Source organism: Schistocerca americana, chromosome 11 (genome assembly GCF_021461395.2).
Source record: "Schistocerca americana isolate TAMUIC-IGC-003095 chromosome 11, iqSchAmer2.1, whole genome shotgun sequence".
Taxonomy (NCBI): Eukaryota; Metazoa; Arthropoda; class Insecta; order Orthoptera; family Acrididae; genus Schistocerca; species Schistocerca americana.
Window position 1 is genome coordinate 98192137 of NC_060129.1, and position 12689 is coordinate 98204825.

Below are 12689 nucleotides of genomic sequence, written 5' to 3' on the forward strand. Positions count from 1 at the left end.
TAGAGAAACAGATTCCAGACACTAATACATTATTATTGCAATTAATGCAACAAATGGAACAAAATCAGAGACAAATACAGCAAAAGCTTGAAAAGTTAGACACAATGGAACAAAATCAGAGACAAACACAGCAAAAGCTTCAAAAGTTAGACGCAATGGAACAAAATCAGAGACAAACACAGCAAAAGCTTCAAAAGTTAGACACAATGGAACAAAATCTTAAAAAGTTAGACTCATTGGAACAAACTCTCGAACAAACACGTGAGGATTTAACTGCTGAGTTACATAACATTGAATCGAAATGTCAAAAAGTCTGTAATGACGTAAAAACACAAATTTGTGAGCATTTTCAACCTATTTTTTCGCGGCATGAAAATGCATTACAGAATCACGAAGCAGCCATAAAAGAACTGCAAATTATTGTTCATGAAAATCATGAGACCTTGCAAGCTAAATTTGACTCAGTTGCATCTACCGATTCGGTTACGCAACTTGCAAAAACTCAGGATAACTTAAAGGACACAGTAGATTCGATTTCAACACAAATGGACACTCTGAAACTTGGTTCAGAAAAACACACTGAGGAAATGTGTTCATTATCAGAGAAAGTAGTTGAACTTTCGGATCAGCTAAATAATTTATCTGCGAAGGTAGATGATAATCTGAATGACACAACACCTGTAGCCTTCACTGACACAGAAGAGTATGAACAAATTAGAAAATTCAAACAAAATCAAAATCAAATCAATACACAGTACAAAAGAGAAATCCGGGAAGTGCAAGATCAGTTGGCACAAGTAGTACAAGAATTACGTATTTCAGAGGACACTCGCGCCCCAATACGGGAAGAGGGACATACAAATACGGAACAGACACAAAATAACACAGGGCATTTCGGAAGTAATGAAAGAAATTGGGAATGTGCACCGAATTTTGAGAGGGAACGGCCGACACGACCTAACAATGACCGATATGCGACTCGCCGACATGATGATTTTGACTATAAGCTGTTCATTACTACACGTAAATTCAAAACATTTAAGAATTCTGGCAACGACATTCATCCACAAGCATGGCTCCATCAATTCTCTCATTGTTTTCCTCCCAACTGGTCGTTAGAACACAGATTAGAATTTATGTGTGGCTACTTGGACAATGAACCAGCTGTAAGAATGCGATCGGTAATTCACGATTGTCACAGTGAAGGAGATTTTTATCATGCCTTCCTCTCAGCATATTGGTCTCAAGCTACACAAGACCGGGTGAAATATAGCATCATAATGATGAAACATTTCGAACAATCTGAATTTTCCAGTCTTGTCAAATATTTTGAAGACATGTTGCATAAGAATCAGTATCTTTCAAACCCATACAGCCCCTCAGAACTCATCCGCATTTGCTTACTCAAATTGCCTGAACATTTACGACATATTATTTTAGCAGGACGTTGCAAAGATGATATTGAAGCTTTTCAGGGTCTGTTACAAGAATTGGAAATTGACAATGACAATCGGGGAACGCGAAACCAGGAACACAGCAATTACAGGTCACATCCGTCGCAATTCCGCGATGAAAGAAGTAATAACTTTACACGACAAGGCTATTCTCACAACACAAATCGTGACCAAAACAGACACCACCCGTATGACAACCGTTGGCAGAGTAGTAATAACTACAGGGAAAGATCACCTCTCCGTGGTAATGACTATCACAGAGACAATAAGAGAAACAGACAATATGGGAACCAAAATAAATACTATCAAGGGAGACAGAATAACTTTAGACGCAACGGACCAGCGCAGAGTTACGATTCAGGGAGAAATTCTCCACCACGTGACCGACAAGAAGGAAACTATAGCATCTACCGACATGACGACAGACGATGTGATCGTAACGACAGACCTGAATTGCATCAGAACTGGCGGGATTTAAACAGGGCAGGGCCCTCTCGTCACGGTGAATTTGTAGAAGTTAGGTCTCCAAATCCCAATAACGCCGCGCGCCAACAAAGGGACAGACAATGACTCGCACCACAGGCAGCTGCGTGCGCCGGCTGGCTCCCAGAAAAATAACATTATATCTGGCACTGCTAATGAGATTTTAATGCAACTTTTGGTTTACTTGAAAATACATTCCGGATTTAAAGTACTTTCTGTGAGATACCAGATGAGACAATAGTTAGTTTATGTGACAGCTACACGATTTTATCACGACGCTACTAATGAGTGACAATTTACAATGTTGCTTTTGCGGTGTATCTGTTTTATATCTGCACAGTTTTCTGAATTCTTATGGAAATCAAAACATGTTTTAGTAGTAACTTTTGTAGTATAGCTACAATGAGACAGGGTTCTCCGTAGCACAACAATACGTTACAGCACAGTACGTTCTTCACTACAACAATAAGCGTAATAACTAAGATATCTATACGCAAAGCATTTCACTTTTGTTTATCATGAGGTAAGTACATTGGCTTCTGCAGAACTTAGCTTTTGGAGGAAAATAACTACGACACTTTCACAGAGATTATCTTACAACAATATGCACATTTAGCGCTACAGGACACGCATTTCAGTGATTAATTTTGTACTTAAAACATTTATTTTTAAAGATTTTTGAATTACAAAGAAAGTTTTCAGTGATACATTTCATTTCATTGCTGTAATCTGTAACACCTGAGGGTATAATTACATTAATCCTCAGGGGGGTACACGCCTACTTTGTGTACCATGTGTGTGGCAACCACAAGGAACCCTAGCTAATATGGTATTTGCTTATACAACTTTACACATCGGTACCATATTTCTCTAACACACAAATTACACAGCTATCTGATCATTTAACTGAGAGATAAACATTTTTTTTACTACGTCAGTGACAGATGTTTACGTAATTACACAGCTGGATAACTTCACACTTATGAAACTGTATTTTGTCTGTGCATTGTAAACTGTTCATATTTTTTCGGAACCATTGTGATACTATGAGAGCTTTGAATGATGTATTTGGTATGGATTCATGATTTTTAAAGTACTTTTGAGGCAGATGACACTTTTGACATGAGCAGAGAATTTTTTTTAATTATTGGAGGAAGCTACGACGATTTTGAGATTTGACTGAGGTGGTATGATGTTATTTTTACGACGACGATGTGTATTATGCTGCTGAGGTATGTTTATGATTAATAGGCTGAGGCTATACGAGTTATTTGAATATGCTTCATATTTATAATGACGAAATATTGACGAGTGTCGATGGATACGTATATGTGTAATAAGGTAAGGAGTAATGAATAGTGGGTAGGGACTCTTGACTTGTGAAACAGGATGTTGGAAACCAAAGTGACCACCTGCACGTAATGCGTCGCGGGCACCCAGCTGTGTCAGACGCCTGGAGAAAAAGCCATTATTGCGAGCCCTTTTCAGCGGCACAGGTAGAAAAAAAAAGGGGACGTGGGACGTGTCAAACACCTGGAGAACAAGCCATTAGGGTGTGCCTTTCATCGCTAATGCGACACCCTCGTTACTTGAAAACATACGATTACTCGCACTTTGTGCTAATTACTGAAATGCTTATGAATTGATTAAAATATTCTTACATCTGCAAACCTGATAATGACAAGTGTCTTTCTACGAGAGTTGAGAGCTACTGACTTACGAAATGCCACATGACTATTGAATGATATTTTTATGCTTTGCTTTTCATGGTTGCTTATTTCATTTGATACCTGTTTTTCAGCTGTGTTGCAGCATTGCTTTTATAAAATAAAATGCATTTGCTAATGTGAACACTTTCTGTCAACAGATCTATTAAATAATTATTTTATGATCCACATTCTTTAAAAAAGGAGCACTTGGAAAGGAAAGAACAATAAGAAGGAACTAGTAACTGCATTCATAATTTTCTTTTCAAGTAATTGGTAACTTTTTGGTAGAATAACTTCTTGTGGTGCACCACTTTAATTACATAGACATTAAGATGATACATTTCCCTTATCTGCATTGTTGTTTAGTGTAATATTTTTTCTGCTTGCGCTATGTCATGTTTAGGTATAAGTGCTGCTGTTTGCCAGGCATAGTGTTATTGAATTTGACTTTTGCTCATTTATGCTGCTAGCTTTGCCAATTTGCATTTTTTGCATTGCTGTTTGTGTTGATTTGTTATGTGATGCTGCATTGCCTCGTCCCTTAGTTTAGCATCTGAGCTCAGTAGATTTACGTTAGCTTAAGAGGGGGTAGACTATATGAGAAACTGACTATGGAGAATAGGTAAAGAATGCATTGCGAAGTTATATAAAAAGGATTTGGGCCCAAATGAGTATTGTACAATCAGAAATAATTATTTTGAAAGAAATATGAACAGAATACAGAAAGCATGCTTGGATAAGATTTTTTTGGTGGAAGCAAAGGATGAAATGAGAGGAAAGATATATGAAGTTTTGGGTTGGACTGCAGTATCACATGTTACACTGAAAACGAACCCTGTCCTTTCCTATTGGTGTTATCCCACTATGTGTTTGTGTACCCTTGTATATTTGTTTTCTTCCTGTCTCTGTGTACTGTTTCATAGAATTTTTTTTTCTTCTAATACTAAGCTATATTCACTATGAGGAGGAATACTGTTATCCTCAAATATAAGTTGCATTAATAATATGTTATTTTCTTTGTAAAGTTGTTTACAATTCTGTTCTGTTTCAATGTTCATGTGTGAAATTAATGTTTCGAAAACTATTCTCATTATTTTATGTATGTACTTATGTCACTATTTTTGTAACACTGATGTATATGTTTATTTCTATTCTTTTGTAAAGCCTGTACTACAAATGTTATCTGTATTATTATGTTTTTAATGATGTATTTTGTACCTTTGTAATTGTATTCTTATGTTATAGAATTGTAATTGTCACCAGTTCATGACATTATTAACTTGTTAGTTACATTTCACTGCACACGTTTCTGTTGGTCATAGTATGTGGACAATATGCGAGAAGTAGGGACTGTTAGTGTTTGCACGTGTGTTAATAACTCAGCAAGGGACTGGATAACAGCATTGCTGGTTCTAAGGACAATTTCAAAAACTTTGTGAGTGCACAAGTGGTGGTTTATGGACTTGCTATATTCTCCGCAAGACTCTTCGATGGTGAATGTGCACCTGCACAATCGCAACAGATGGCTGCTGGTCATCTCTACAAGGACTACAGTGGGTCTACACCTCTGGTGGCCCACCAATACCATTATCTCTACAAGGACTACAGTGGGTCTACATCTTTGATGATCCATCAATACCATTATTTCTACAAGGACTGCAGTGGGTCTGCGCCTCTGGTGGCCCACCAATATCGTAATCCCTACCAGGACTACAGTGGGTCTGCTCTGTGATGACCTACCTACCAATATTCATCAAAACTTCGACTGACTCTGCAGTGGGTTTGCTCTGTTGTGGCCCATTACCTGTCAGCATGTCGAGAGTCAGCACTGTCTTTCCATTGGAAGGACAACACTACTTCTTCAAGACTGCATGGAAATCCACTACTTCCGTGTGCATTTTCTTTTACTGCTCAGACTTTGAGAAAAACTCTGCATTTTTACTGTGATGAACAATGTGGACTGTCTTTATGGACTGTGAGAAATTTTTAGCTTTTGACCAACATTGTATCAATAAGTGTGTGCATTTGATTTCTTTGTTATTGTAATTATGAAAAATTTTTTTCAAATCTGTATTGGCCACTGCCCCATCCAATTTGTAAAAATTTTTGTGGGGAGCATGGGGGCTATGTAAGTAGGCTGTTTATGTTTTCTCTATGTAAGTAGGCTGTTTATGTTTTCTTATTGGCAACGTTACGTAGCGCTCAATATGAAAATCACTGGCTGTGCTGTGTGCAGTCTGTCGCTAGTTTGCATTGTTGTCTGCCATTGTAGTGTTGGGCAGCGGCAGCTGGATGTGAACAGCGCGTAGCGTTGCGCAGTTGGAGGTGAGCCGCCAGCAGTGGTGGATGTGGGGAGAGAGATGGCGGAGTTTTGAAATTTGTCATGTACTGATATATTTATATATGATGATATTAAGGTAAATACATTGTTTGTTCTCTATTAATATCTTTCATTTGCTAACTATCCCTATCAGTAGTTAGTGCCTTTAGTAGTTTGAATCTTTTATTTAGCTGGGAGTAGTGGCGCTTGCTGTATTGCAGTAGTGGGAGAAACGAAGATTATTGTGAGGTAAGTGATTTAGTGATTTGTGAAAGGTATAGTTTAATGTTAGTCAGGGCCATTCTTTTGTAGGGATCTTTGATAGTCAGATTGCGTTGCGCTAACAAAATATTGTGTGTCAGGTTAAGCACAGTCATGTAGAATTGTTCAAAGGGGACGTTTCAACGTTTCTTCCATATCATCAATTTCTGAGCTCAGTGATTCTACTGTAGTCGTTAAGGTGCCATATTCGGCAACTAAATCTCAGTTTAGCTCCTCCTTTGACCCCAGCAAGTCTGCAGTCTGCCTTTAACTCTTCGCTATGTGCTTATTCTTTTTATCAGCGTGGCCAAATTGGTCAGTCATGTTCTGCTCTGAGCTACATGCTCTGCTGCCCTCTGTTCACTTATCGTTGCTTCAGGCTCGCTCGCACTCACACTCAGTAAATTGTGCACTCGACCCGAAACACTGCTAGCTGTGATGTAACAGGCTGTGCACATCTTTTAAATCTAAACATCTCCGCTGCACCTCTGAAGTCTGGCTCACTCATTTCTCTCGCATCGGAGGAACCTACTGTTTAATTTTGCACATTTTCGTGGCTAAAATTGGGGAGAATATATCTCCTACACGTCTCTGTACCTTCGCAGTCTCTTTTTTGGGCATTTCGTCTACTGACTCCTCGTACTGCTTTTGGAGCGACTACACGTAACTATTTTCGAATAACGCAAATGAAAATCTTATACAGAAAAAACACTACCTGAAACACACTTAAATAACATGCTAAATTTTTACCAAGTTCATCACACTGGCTAAACAAGAGTATTCATCACAAGCAACCTAGTAGAATGAAAATGAGCTTCACACGCAATTCCCAGCGCAAAATCATCGTCACACGAGCATTAATTACATTTAACAAACTCCCCAATCAAAAGGATTACAACGAAAAGCTCCCAAAGTACCATAAATACACTTCACACAAAATTCAAAACAGACATCAAAGACGACACTGTTTCATAAAGCAAGCAACAACGCTGATCAACCCCAATGAAGAAATTGTGTGAGATGTGTAGAAATAAAATTTACATGTTAGTACACCCTAACAATGTCACAGCATCAACATAAGATCCTTGGGGTGACCGAAATCCTGTGCAAAAGGGTCTCGCCATTATGAGGGCTACCTGTTGTCCGCAAAATTCAGATTTAATGGCAAAGTCGGTGTTCCGAATGAAACCTGTTCCTGACTTCAAATACCAACAGCCACCAGGCAAACAGAGGTTATTTTCGTTCTCGTTTCATTGAGCACGCACCAGACACACAAACTTAGATTGTGGCTGAAATTCGTTGACGTACTGGAAAAATAGCCGAGAAAACCACCTGCCAGGCTGTTGTATGATCTAAGGAATGAAATATCCTCGTACTGGATACACGAGACAACATATTACAATTTTATGTATTGATCGCTATTAAGGGAAGATAAGAACAATGATTTTAGGGAGCTTGACTAGGAAGCAGAGTGGCTCTATGAGGAGGTATGTAAAGAGCCACTCGACATTTATGTCTGAATTAAAACAGACGAAAATATTAAATGGTGCTTAAACTTCAACATATGGTACGTCTCTCTCGAATGCAGCCTCCAAATGCGGAACCCAATCTGCCAAATATGGGGTAGGATTTACTTGATGCAGACACTGACCATCCATACATTATATAGTTTTGAAGAATGCTTGCTTATTCTGCTTTTAAGTACACTGGGACAGAGAGCAACTACGTTCGGCAGTCAACTTCTGAGGACAAAGACCCGTTGCAAGAATTCACTATAAATCCAATAATTAGACAGTACAATTACCGAATAAGAGCACCTCTACTCTGTACTTGACAAAGAATTTTATGTTCGTTTTTGGCCTTTAATATGAGACAAACACCTGTGGGGAATGAAGTGGTTCTAGCACTACACATTCCACCCTCCAAAGCGAATTCACAGTTGAAAATATTCTTTCCACAACAATATTTGTGTATAGTACAGCAGGAGCAAAACTCACAAGCGTGTCTATATTCTTACATGAAGTACCTGTACTTTTAAGTGTGTGGAATATATCACACAGTCTCTTAACTGTTTCCAAATTAGCTTTTTCCAATTCCTCAAGTTTCTGGGATACAATGTTGTTCACGCATCCTATCTCGTCTGAAATGTTGCACATGAGTCTACTGCCTTAAGAATTACCAGAAAATTTAAAAGTTCAGCCCAAGAAACAGTATTTTTTTTTTTTTTTTTTTTTTTGGTGTTCACCAATGAAATGATTTCAGAGGTTGAAGTGGAGAACTCTACTTTTGCAAAGAAGTCACAAAAGTGTCGAAGTGTCTTAGAACTGGTAAAAGGCTCGTATTTTGACCGAGTGAAAGTACCTTCCTTTTCCAAGTTAATTAAAATGGTATTGATTATTTCTTGAAGCAAGCGGAGACCGTGGTTATTTCCAACTTTTGGATTGAATTTAAAAACATTTTCAATGGGCATTGTGTGAAATGAAGCCAAAGAAGAGACTGTGGGTTCTCTTAAATTTGTTTCAGCAACGTGGGACACCTATTCTGAGATAGAAAACAAGATTTCAAAGGTTCATACGTATCAATAACTTTTGTAACTCCTGGCAACAATGACAACCATCTAGTTTTAATACTACCAAGAACTTTGCCGTAGCCAGTATCAACGAAATCACAGAATGATTTCAGTTGGTCCACACGTTGAGGGTAAATGTGTGTCGTGCTCAGTGTAACTTATTTTAAGTTATAGTAGTACGTGAGCCCAGGCACCGATGATCTCAGCATTGATATCCCTGTAACGTTCTTTAACGAAAACTTGTCACATTTGTCCGTCATTTCTGGGGTAGCAAATGATCGATACGAATCGCGAAGCTCGCGCGTAAGTCACTGGCACTCAGCACGATGACGGAAGATGTTGTGTTCACACCTCTCCTCATCCCGTGACCAAAATGCAGCGTCTCTGTTCCAACTTTGCGTTCACCAAAAGCGGTACTGGGAAATCGGTTTACGAAATCCGGTTTTTGGGGCGCCAGGCGAAAGGGGGTGTGTGTTGCCAGCTGTATAGCGCGGCTCGAGATAACTGACTGTGGCGTGGATGGGACGCAGGCGGTCCGGCAGTGCCGACACAGACGTAGACGCCCTGCTGCAGCCGTTCCCTCGCCTGCCGCGCGAGCTGGCAACGCCGACCCGTGACGTCAGCGCTGGGGGGGGCAGCCGGCTGTCTGTGCGGCCCAGTTGTGACGCAGCAGCCTGGAGGGAAGCAGCGTGCCACGTTGTCCTGCCTACCCAGACAGAGCTTGTGTATCTTGTGTCCGCACGGGAATACCACAGATCGGTAAGGCAGGAATTTATGGGAGCGGCGGATGTTCTGCACGCTTTTGTGTGGTTTTTGTCGCGTAACTCACTTACTTCTCTTGTCTAATACTTTGTCTTACTTTGAAAAATTACGACTGTTACGAACAAAGGGAGTGGCTAACAGTGTGTTAAATTACCGTTTTGAGTGTTCAGTGATTTATTGGTCGTTACTTATGGCCTTGCTCCAGTCTATGAAAACTTGAGCGAGAATAACGTGGAACGAATGGAAAATAACGCCACATTCAGTCGGCTAGTGTTTCGATGTGCCAGTGTAGATTTCCACGGAATTCACGTACAACAGGCATTTAAAATGAAAACCTCGCGTTCTTGATTATGTTCGTAGGACGCAAGTTTACGAAAACCATGAAATGCGGAACTTTGCAGCAAGCGAGTTTTAGTGCGACAAGGCGTGTAGCGGCTTGCAGGCGTGGCAGACATTTATTTTTTAATGTTTCGCGTAATGTGGCCGAATTCAGACATCTAAAATGTTGTCAAGATGTACTCATTCAGAGGTATAATCTCAAATTGCGGTTCTCACACAGTAAGAGAAGTTCCGCAGTTGGAAACATTGCGCGTCGCGGGGTAACGTGACTAAGGGCGCTGAAATACGCGGACGTTATTCAGACAGTATTTCAGAATGAGGGCAGCTACTGACTTCCAAGAAACTGCACGCAAGACTCCAAAAACTGGAGCGAGTTTTTCGATCCCCCCCCCACAGCCACGTTATCGCTGTTCATGGAGTCAACTTGGACATCAGACGTTTCGTTGTAGTTTATCGGTACCTACCTATTCGCGACGCCGTTTGCAGACAGTATCCCCACACCCCTTAGGGTATCTGCAAAAATTACATCGTCGTACGGCCCACACTTCAGTAGACATGACGTGTCAAAAATTTAGACGCGCGATAAACGGGCTTTTCTTTAAAAAGCGGCGCAAATTAAGCAGACTGTGTTTATCCAGTATTTCAGAATGAGCACTCGCTTTCGAACACACATTAAGAACAATTTCAAACCGTTTGTAAACTTTATCTCGCTTACATGCTTAACGTCAGATGTTACACACGTAAACTCGTCTGCAATGTAATGAGACGTCGGAAGCTGTTTCGTGCGCGGGCGTTGCGGATCCTGAAATCCATTCGCGAATCACAAATCGTGGCGTCACGCCGACACGCTTGTGGCGATGAGACGCAGCACTCGGGTTCATTTGCGTATTTCCACAATGTTCTCGAATTAAGGTTATGGTCAACGAGCAATCTGTAGCTTTCCCCAACACCCTCATTACAAACAGGCGACCATATGCGTAGTAGTTGGCGAATTCTTGAGAATTTATCGTAATGTTTGTACTTCGTAATGTTTGTACTTCACGAAATAAACATTTCGTATTTTTTATCGCTCTGTCACGTCTCCTCGTTTGTGATTTGCTGATGAAATTTTTTTAGCACTCTACAACGCAGCATCGCTTTGTTGGGCTGTTCTCGTGTTACTATTTGTCTGATGAGAGAGCCCGGTGTGTCGACAAAGCAACGCGTCAGCGATCTGAGAGAGGCGCCGTGTTCTGTGCGGCCTGCGCTTCAGTCGTATATTATGTGAGGGAGGAATGAATGTCGGTGATTCTGACTCCGTCACTTACCAGCTTCTTCATTTGACATTGAAATGACACGATTAAAGTGCAGTGTAGATTTCTATGTGCAGACTGTAACGGCGGCAGAACCTAGATTTAATTTGTGCCATTTCCAGTGCAACAGTTGCGAGAGTCGAGGTAGATTTGTTGTTAGTTTCCGTCAGAGGGCTGAATCACGTCAAAATTATAACATTTGTGGGGGCATTTGCTAATTATGTTTGACAGAAACCTACAGTAAACATTATTTCGTTTAGCCAGATACTGTTACAGAAGCCTTACCCGTTATCGACGGTAAGTCACAGTTTCGGAATCGTGGGTGGCCACCGACGTCGCATTTACAGACACTTCGGCGTGACAAAGTACTGAAGACGACCCGTCTTGGAGAGTTCAAAAATGCCATGTCAGTTAAACTGCACATCGCCGTAAAACGCAAATTTGAATACCAAAACCATAAAATTGACAATTTCGTTGGCAAACAGGTAGATAAACACGACGACTGTTCAGTGTGCTCCCCTTATCCAATGGCAGCAAAGAACGCGTGACGTCACGGAAAAGTGACTGTCGTCACACGTGAGGGACAGGATCATTTGATAAAAGTTGCGCGAATTTTATGTATAATAAGTAACCCGGAATCGGTGCTCTAAATGCCCTTCACTTTCGTGACGTGGAACTATGTGTGGTGGTTTTCGTATTTATACTCGCCTATCACAAAATATACAACGCAATTCATGCACGCCGTATTAAAGACCTGTTCAAAACGTATCGTGTGTAGCGAGGTAAGATTTGCTGAATTGTAGAAAACTGTGGCGTTCACGGATGAACAGTAGCGGCAGCCAAAAGTTTCCTAAAAAGGCCTCCATGTAATCGCGATTGTGTGGAATCAGCTCTTTACGTCACACATAGATATCCAATAATAAGGGAGTAAGGTCACTCGTGACTTGGGAGTGTGTACAGTGTTTCCGGGTGCTTTCAATGCATTAGGTGTTCTGTCCACCAGTAAAATGTGATGTTGCATAAACTTTCACACTGTGGTGTCTCAGATGATACTTGGGCTGGCAGTAAACGTGACGCAACGTGGAGACGGTGGCGAGGTGTCGCCCTGACACGTGGCTGAGGGTAACCTGCGTGCAGCAGTAACCGTGCTCTACCACTGGCTGCTTGCAGTCTCAAGTTGAGCCACTCACAGAGCTCCATCGTGGGCTGTGACTGCTGTATGGCGGCGAAACTCGGTATGCTAATGCGCCCTTGCGGAACCGATTTACACTGGAAAGAAATGTTCCCATATCTAATGCATTGGGGACGGAATGTGGACAGGAAGGGACAAACAAGTGAGAAAGGCAGAATGTCGATATTATTAACCGCCACTTGCAGAACTTGTTTGTCTGAGCACCGGAGACTTCCGCGAGGTGTTGCACAGTGACAGATTCGCACCTGGTATTGGAATTGATTTCCTCCGGCGCCAACTGGTTTCGCGTTATCATGTCTACAGTGTTT

The 12689-nt window shown here is 40.9% G+C and overlaps 1 protein-coding gene across 2 annotated transcripts in view; it reads left to right on the forward strand.

Annotated features, from left to right (window-relative positions):
* The window catches only part of LOC124554073 (BTB/POZ domain-containing protein At4g08455-like), a 78289-nt gene that overhangs the window by 15462 nt on the left and 50138 nt on the right, over nt 1-12689 (forward strand). The window contains exon 1 of one of the 2 annotated variants that reach the window (XM_047128122.1): nt 9414-9555. The exons of the other annotated variant lie outside the window; for it this stretch is intronic. The gene's annotated coding sequence lies outside the window, so the exon portion shown is untranslated. Of the gene's footprint in view, nt 1-9413; nt 9556-12689 lie in introns of those variants that run through there. 2 annotated transcript variants of the gene reach the window in all.